The sequence below is a fragment of the Rutidosis leptorrhynchoides genome, chromosome 8 (assembly GCF_046630445.1).
Source record: "Rutidosis leptorrhynchoides isolate AG116_Rl617_1_P2 chromosome 8, CSIRO_AGI_Rlap_v1, whole genome shotgun sequence".
NCBI lineage: Eukaryota > Viridiplantae > Streptophyta > Magnoliopsida > Asterales > Asteraceae > Rutidosis > Rutidosis leptorrhynchoides.
In genome coordinates, this window is record NC_092340.1 from 256,387,018 (window position 1) to 256,397,312 (window position 10,295).

Sequence of the window (10,295 nt, forward strand, 5' to 3'; positions counted from 1 at the left end):
GTCTAATTCTCGACGAATTGATAATCAGTGAAAGTGAGTTATAGTCCCATTTTTACTACCAAATATTTTCGGGATGAGAATACATGCAGTTTTATAAATGTTTTAAAAAATAGGCACAAGTACTTGAAACAACATTCTATGTTTGGATTATCAAACCGAATATCACCCTTTTTAGTCTGGTAATCTAAGAATTAGGGAACAGAAACCATAATTGACGTGAATCCTAAAGATAGATCTACTGGGCCTAACAAACCTCATCCGGGTTACGGATGCTTTAGTACTTCGATTTTATCATGTCCGATGGGGATATTCAAGATGCATTTGTGTTAATGTCGATTACCAGATGTTCACCATATGAATGATTTTTAATTCGCGGGTTATGCGTATTATTTTATACACGGGTTACGTGTGCTGTTATAATTGAAATCTTGTGGCCTATTATTATTATGATTTATGATAAAGATTAAACCTATAACTCACCAACATTTTTGTTGACGTTTAAAGGATGTTTATTCTCAAGTGATTATTAAGAGCTTCCGCTGTTGCATGCTAATTAAAGACAAGATTTGGAGTCAGCATGCTTGTATTATATTGTTTAAAAACTGCATTCGGAATTACCTTTTGCTGTAACATATTAATGTAAACCATTATGTAATGGTCGTGTGTAAACGCTATATTTTAGATTATCATTATTTGATAATCTACGCTATGTCCTTTAAACCTTTGTTGATAAAATAAAGGTTATGGTTTGTTTTAAAAACGAATGCAGTCTTTGAAAAACGTCTCATATAGAGGGCAAAACCTCGCAACGAAACCAATTAATATGAAACGTTTATAATCCATATGAATGGGATATTTCAAGATGCTTTTCAGAATTTCAAAATGGAAGATCATAATTCTAAGACATAAATGTTATATGTATACATATAACTGTTGATGTAGAAACGTTGCGAGATTCAAAATACTGATTGCTATTTCCCGGTATTTGGTATGGTAATTCTCGTTATAAAATGTGGATGAGTATATGATAAGGTTTTAATGAACAAATATAATGGTTCTTCGGAGATACTTAAGCCAATGAGTAATGAAGTTGCTAGCAGTTGCTAATGTGGTGGGATATAAACGGTTCCCCGATAATGATGACGAAAGGCAACTTATATATCAAGGTTATAGTAAGGCTAATCCGAATGAAAGTCGAAGTTGATTTGCTGGAGATGTGACCAAATTGGCTAATTTGGAGGGGGATTGTAGAGTTATTTTTGGTAATAACAATGCCAAGGGATCATAAATTCGTTTTTAAACTTCTACTTAGGTTCCAAGAGTTTTCCAGGTGCGTGACTATATGCATAAGTCCTTCTATTCGTAGATAATGTGTGGTTGGATCATCCTTTCGATTGTTTCTTAATTTAGGGTTTTCAAGAATCATGAAGGATTTGAACGCAGATTGTAATATGATATTCTAGAATTTTGAACGACATGAATATTTTTCTGGGTTTTGTGAATAGAAGTGAGGCTCTAGCACAGTTTTGAAGCCAAAGTATAGCTTTGAAAGATGTAGTAATCTAAGAGTGATGGTATCGGTTATATCTCGACTTGGATTCTGATATATTGAAATCAGAATATGTAATTGAATTTGAATGAGTATGGTTGTTTTGATTTCTATGAAAGAATGTATATCGTTGTGAAAGTAATGAGTATAGTTGATGATTTGTTGAATCAGAATCGAAGAATGTAACATATTAATTGTGAATTTATATATCTCTCAGGTATTACCTACCCGTTAAAAGTTTCACAAGTAATATTTTGTACCAGGAAATTTTATTACAGTCTTTATGAAAATATATGTATATTTTCTTCAGATGTAATACAGATTTGATGAATTAATATTAAATTAAGCTCATTTGATTTTCGGCTGGAATTAGAAATGAATAATCTCTAAAACAATAGAGATTACATAATCTTCACGGAGTATTTCACTAATGTAATCAATACTTTATTATTTATTCTTATTAGTATTCCTTGGTGACGGATGTGGATGCTTGTGAATTCTTGCGAATTTTGCAAGGTACGAATGATGTTGTCTAGAAAGTTTCGAGTACAACGAGGATGAAAGTGTAAAATCAAACATGTAATTGATTAACACACTTGGTTTATTATGAAATGGATTTCATTAAATTTTAAACAGAGTTTGTAGTTAACGATGGTTAAGTCGTTAATGAAGGATGTACGTCATTGCATATTAGTAATACTAACTAGCCGAGTAGTATCTATCCTTATTTAATTCATACATAATAGCTTTGTTCGAACATACATATTATGGTTTCAAAATTTATATAACATATCAATTCTTTGGAAATAATGAGTTAATACTCCCATAACTCGTTATTTCAATATACCCATTGGTGATTGTGGTGTCGATATCGTTGGTGGTTAGGGAGCTGGTGTAGCTTATTTTCATAACCCGTCCCAATCCATCTGGACGAAGTCCATATTAATTATAGACGATTCGTAATAGTTGATTACATCATGAGGTACTTGACCTCTATATGATACATTTTACAAATATTGCATTCGTTTTTAAAAGACAAAATTGCTTTACATCGAAAGTTGACGGCATGCATATCATTTCATAATATATCCAACTATAATTGACTTAATAATAATCTTGATGAACTCAATGACTCGAATGCAACGTCTTTTGAAATATGTCATGAATGACTCCAAGTAATATCTTTAAAATGAGCAATTTCACAGCGGAAGATTTCTTTCGTACCTGAGAATAAACATGCTTTCAAGTGTCAACCAAAAGGTTGGTGAGTTCATTAGTTTAACATAAATAATCATTTCCATCCTATTAATAGACCACAAGATTTTCATTTTCAGTTCTCATAAATAAACGTCTCATGCATAGAGACAAAAAAAATCATTCATATGGATTGAACACCTGGTAACCGACGTTAACTTTAATGCATAGAATATCCCCAAACGGAACCTCTCGTTTGTTTAATAATAATCTCGAAGTACTAAAGCATTCGTACCCTGAATGGGACTTGTCAAGGTCCATAGATCTATCTTTAGGATTCGCGTCAATCAGGGGCCATTTCCCTAAATTCTTAGGTTACCAGACTTGAAGGGCGATATTCGGTTAATAATCCAACCATATAATGTAGTTTTGATCACTTGTGTCTATTCCGTAAAACATTTATAAAAGCAGCGCATGTATTCTCAGTCTCAAAAATATATATTGCAAAAGCATTTAAAAAGAGAGCAAATAAAACTCACTATACAGTATTTTGTAGTAAAAATACATATGACGATACTGAACAATGCAGGGTTGGCCTCGGATTCACGAACCTATATCATTAGTATATTTATTAGTATACATATTCGTAATCGAACAATTTCATATATTATAACTTTATATATTGTTTATTTAGTTTGTAAATATATTTGAAAATGATTATTATTTATATAATTTTATATAATTATTATTCATCATTAATAATAATAAAATTGTATATTAAGGTTTATATATGATAATTATATATATTTATATTTTAATGGATATCTTTTATATATAGCTTAATTTATATATTTTTAATAATAAAAATATAGTGTTATATATTTTTATAAAAATCTATTAGTAGTAGTTCTGATAATGATAAAAAAATTTGATATTAATAATATTGATAGTAATAATAGTAATAATAATGATAATGTTAACTTTTGAAAACGATAATTGTAATAAGGATAATAACTTTACTACTAATGATAATTTACTAAAAATGATGATTTTACTAATAAAGATAATCATAATAATAATAATAATAATAATAATAATAATAATAATAATAATAATAATAATAATAATAATAATAATAATAATAATAATAATAATAATAATAATAATAATAATAATAATAATAATGATAACTTTAACAATAATACTTATGTTAATGGTAACAATAATAATACAGATAATTCCCAAATGATACCAATACTAATAATAATGATAATAATAATAGTCATAATCCTAATAATAATCATAATACATATATTAATAGTAAAAATGATAGAATTAATGATAACAGTATTAATAATACTAATAGTACTTAGTGATAATATCATAACTAATATTCATAATAAAAATAATAATAGGTATAATACTTAATATTAATAATAATAATAATAATAATAATTGTAACTATAATCATAATATTATGTGATACTTAATACTTGTATAATAGTTATAATAATAATTACATTAACAATAACAATAGCAATAATAATAAAAATGATAATAATAATAATAATAATAATCATAATACTTATATTAATAATTATAATACTAATAATAACATTAGCAATAATAATCACAATATTAACAATAATCCTAATAACAATACTAGTAATTAAAATCATATTAATAATAACTATAATTAATCATAATAATAATAAAACTAATAATAATAAGTTAAATATGAAACTACCTTTAAAGGCTCAAAAACATAATAAGTTACCCAAGCCGAGACTCGAACCCATGACCTATCGAATTCCCGCTAACACCCTTAACCACTAGTCTGTATTTGTTTTTCTGAATTAAGTCCCACTTTAAATTAATATAACCCGAATGAAACTGATCTTTTTCTTCCTTGAATCGTTTCGACATTGAACCCCAAACCCACTCATAATCTATTAACTGATGTAGTATTAATATAACAATGACTAACAGTCAGGATAGTAATTAACAGCAAATAATTATACGGATTATGGAGTAAATAAAAAAAAATAGTCGCTGTTTTGAAAATGAAGAACACATAATTTGATTTCGATATTTAGACCGTTTTAGATAAAATTTACAACACAAAATATGTTTCAAAACACTCTAGTAAACTTTCTGTATCCTCAATTTGAATTGAAATACAAAAACGAATCCGAATTTTAATGATGAACAATTGGTTTGACTTTTATTTAAAAGTTTGACTTCCAAAATTCGCACTTGATATTAAGAACTGGGTTTTGAAACTTTACAGATATTTTATACAGAAGATTCCTAACATGACTACGTTTATGGATTTTGAAATGGGATTCGAATTCGAGATTTGGTTATAAAGCTTGATGAACAGAGAACGAGTTCTTTATCTGCTTAATTTTGTTTCATTTTTCTAACAATAACAGGAATTATATAGCGTGCAGTGTACTTGGTTGATACAGTAACATGATTTGATTAATTTGTCTGCAATGTATATTGATTTGGACTGAGAACGAATTTGAGGCAGAAGGTTCCAATAAAAATAATTAAACGGTAGCTAATTTCAACTAATTAGTACAATTAACACAGTTATGTAACGAATTTTAGAGATAAAAACACAATCAAATACAGTTTGATTGGTACTTGGAACAGATTCTGATCCCAATTCCATATTTACGACTTTTAGATATATAATTTTAATAATTACTAATTATAATTATAATAATAATAATAATAATCAAACTAATATTAATAATATTAATACTTAATAATAATAATAATAATAATAATAATAATAATAATAATAATAATAATAATAATAATAATAATAATAATAATAATAATAAGAGTAATAATAATGAGTCGCAAATAATAATAATTTTAGTGAAATCCATAATAATAATATTATTAATGCTAATTATAATAATAATATCAATTTTATTAATATTAATAATATTATTAGAAATAATGATATTTATATATATCAAATTTCATATCTATAAATTATATTTTAAGAAAATAATATTAATAACACTAGTATTGATATTATTATTAAAAGTAATAACAAAATTATTATAACAAATATTCTTAATATATAAGTATTACATATTATAGATTAGGTAATAATTATATATTGTATATTATATAATAATGAATATTAAATTTTTATATATTTTAATAATAATATCTAACAATAATGAAGATATAACTAGTTACATGTTTCCATTTTTATCTAATAATATTAATAATACGGATTTTGATATCAGTATTAATAAAAGTAATAATAATATTATTGCAAATATATTTTTAACTTGTAATTATATTTAATTATTAATATTATATGATAACATATGTTGAATATTTAATATTTATACATTTATATTTATTACCATGTAATAATAATTATTAATAAGAATTATATATATATATATATATATATATATATATATATATAGTTTCATATCATATATACATATTCATTTTAATAATACTTAATTGTTATTATTTTACATTTTTAATTACACACAATCGTTCGTGAATCTTCGGGAATAGTCAAAGGTTAATTAAATATATTAAAACAGTTCAAAAATTTTTAGACTTTACATTACAGACTTTGCTTATCGTGTCGGAATCTTATAAAGATCAAGTTTAAATTTGTTCAGAAATTCCCGGGTCATCACACTTGTGGTGCTACATGTGTTGCTGGTGTTGGTGATACTGATGGTGATGCTGGTGGTGTTACCAGTGGCACTTGTATAGCTCGTACATCACGCACCATTCTTGTCAGGGTTTCTACTCTTCCTTCTATCATTTCGATCCACTCATCTAATTTATGGTTAAGGCTAGAATACATAATCTCTAAGACTTTAGAGATTACATAATCACCGCAGAATTTTTCTCCAATGAAGTTATGTATTAATACTTCATCGGTTATTGTTGTTAGTACTCCTTGGTATCTACGGAGCGTATGACGTTGATACTCGAGGTACAGATTGTGATGTGGACGTTGTTGTTGGTGGTAATGCTATCGTTGATGTTGATGATGGTGGTACCGTTGATGCCAGTGATGCTGCTAGTGCTTGTGGTATTGAGGCTTGCGATGTGGATGTTGTTGGTGGTACTAGTGCCATTGATGGTGCTTGTAATCTTTGCACCATATTTTCCAAAGCTAATACTCGAGCGCAAAGCTCGTTGACTTCTTCTATTACACCGGGATGATTGTCGGTTCGGACGAGCGGATGACTAAGATCTAGAATTTGAGATAGTATATAATCATGACGAGATACTCTGAAAATGAGAGAGAAAATGGTATCTCGAACAGGTTCTCCGGTAAGTACTTCAGGTTCTTTGCCAAGAGGGAAATGTGGTGGATGGAAGGGATCGCCTTCTTCTTGTCTCCAATAGTTAAGTAGGCTACGAACCCATCCCCAATTCATCCAAAATAGATGATGGCTAATTGGTTGATCCATTCCGGTCACACTGCTTTTGGAGCTCGAGTGAAACTCCATATCGGAATCCGAGGGACTTGAACTAGTGGCGAGTTCCATTTCGTACAATTGAGTAAAGGATTTTTCGATATGAAATGATTTCCGACTATCGGATGGTATTCTAATTATATAGAATATCTATATATATAGAATAAGAGATTTCGTAGATTACGGAGAAATTTACGGAATATGTCAGGCAAAGTTTACAATAACAGATACGCTAAGATATGAATTAGCAGATGCGCTAAGATATGAATTTTGTCTATACACTATTTATGCAATCAATGCAGTAAGATGTGTCTAGACTAAGAATGATAATCATGTAATTTCCGACCAGAAATGATAAGCAAAAATTTTTGAAATGCAGCTAAGGTCGAAGTCCAGACTCACTAATGCATCCTAACAACTATCAGTTAGACACACTAATGCAAGACCTGGTTCCCTAAGACCACCGCTCTGATACCACATGAGACGACCCGTCCTAATCCATAAAGACGAATACAATAACATATGGTTAGATTGTGAGGTATTTGACCTCTATATGATAAGTTTTACAAACATTGCATTTGCTTTTAAAAGACAACTTTCATTTCATCGAAAGTTGACAGGCATGCATACCATTTCATAATATATCCAAACTATAAATGAATTAATAATAATCTTGTTGACTTCAACGACTCGAATGCAACGTCTTTTGAAATATGCAATGAATGACTCCAAGTAATATCTTTAAAATGAGCAAATACACAGGGAAGATTTCTTTAATACCTGAGAATAAACATGCTTTCAAGTGTCAACCAAAAGGTTGGTGAGTTCATTAGTTTATCATAAATAATCATTTCCATTAATTTAATAGACCACAAGATTTTCATTTCCATTTCTCATAAACATCATCTCATATCAGGCATTTCGCACTTCATAGAGATAAAAAAATCATTCATATGGATTGAACACCTGGTAACCGACATTAACAAGATGCATATAGAATATCCCCATCATTCCGGGACTCCCATCGGACATGATAAAATCGAAGTACTAAAGCAGTTCAAATTCTCTGACTGGGGCTTGGTAGTGCCCATAGATCTATCTTTAGGATTCGTGTCAATTAGGGGCCAGTTCCCTAATTCTTAGGCTACCAAGCTAAAAAGGGGCATATTCGATTCTATAATCCAACCATAGAATGTAGTTTCGATTACTTGTGTCTATTTCTTAAACATTTATAAAAGCAGTGCATTTATTCTCAGTCTCAAAAATATATATTGCAAAAGCATTTAAAAAAGGAGCAAATGAAACTCACAATACGATATTATATAGTAAAAATATGCATACGACTGAACTGAACAATGCAGGGTTGGCCTCGAATTCACGAACCTATATCATTTATATATATTTACACACATAATTGTAATCGAACATATTTATGTATTTTTCTTAGTGATATAATTATTATATTTAATAATTTATAGGTTTCATTAATAATTTAGTTAGATATATTTACTTTATTTACTTTAGATAAATAATTATTATTTATTATTAATATAGTTATATTATAGGTATTAAATATATTTTTATACAATTAATATTTATTTCTTATAATATTAATAATAGGAATAATATTAATAATAATGATACTTTTAATAATAATAATAATAATAATAATAATAATAATAATAATAAAAAAAATAATAATAATAATAATAATAAGGATAATACTAATAACAATGTTAATATTGATAATAAAAATGATGATGATAATAATAATAATAATAATAATAATAATAATAATAATAATAATAATAATAATAATAATAATAATAATAATAATAATAATAATAATAATAATAATAATAATAAAATATAAAAATTTTTTAATAATGATAGTAATAATAATAAAATAAAAAGGTTGTATTGTTTTTACAATAAAAACACTAAGTTTGATAACAATTCTTAATATTAATAATACTTAATAATAATACTTGTTAATAAATATATTAATGTTAATAATAGTAATAATTAATAATAATAATGATAATAAAAGTTATAAAATTGATAGTAATACTAATGAAAATAAAAATGTATTATTTTTATAATAATAAAAATAATAATAATAATAATAATAATAATAATAATAATAATAATGATGATAATATTAAAAAATGATAATAATAATAATAATAATAATAATAATAATAATAATAATAATAATAATAATAATAATAATAATAATAATAATAATAATAATAATGATAATAATAATAATAATGATAATGATAATAAATATAATGATAATAATAATAATAATAATAATAATAATAATAATAATAATAATAATAATAATAATAATAATAATAATAATAATAATAATAATAATAATAATAATTTTAGAATACAACCTTTGAAGAAACAAGCTTCTAAAAATAATACGCCACTGCCCGGGCTCGAACCCACGACCTCTTGCTAACCCGACAACACCCTTAACCATTGAACCATTTCTGTTATGTTATTATAACCAATTTATATATATTTAACCCGTAGTATTTCATCATCATTCACGTATAACAACATCATCTCAATTATCATCATCGTTATTATCTAACCATATCATCATCATCTATCGTGCATCATGACCATCATCAAACCCATTTTACTTCATCATATTTATGTAACATCACCATCCTAATCATAATCATAATCTAACCATAATCATAATCTCCTTCGTCATTTAATCATAATCATTCATATTATAATTATCATCATCAAGCTTATCATTATACTCGTTTTATTATGTATATCACCATGCTTATTATTATAACCGTATCATCTAATCAAATTCATCTAATAACATCTATCATACACCATCATAGTTTTCATTACATCATCATCATGTTGCAGCAGAAGTGGAAACAGATATAGAAGAGTAGGACTGCAGCAGCATGCGAGTAACCAGCAGCTAGGCCCATAACTAACAAAAATTCTCATCCCAATGACTAAAATGATTTTAAGGCCCAACAAATATGACTAATTCTCTTACGGCCCAACAACAAAATTACCAATTT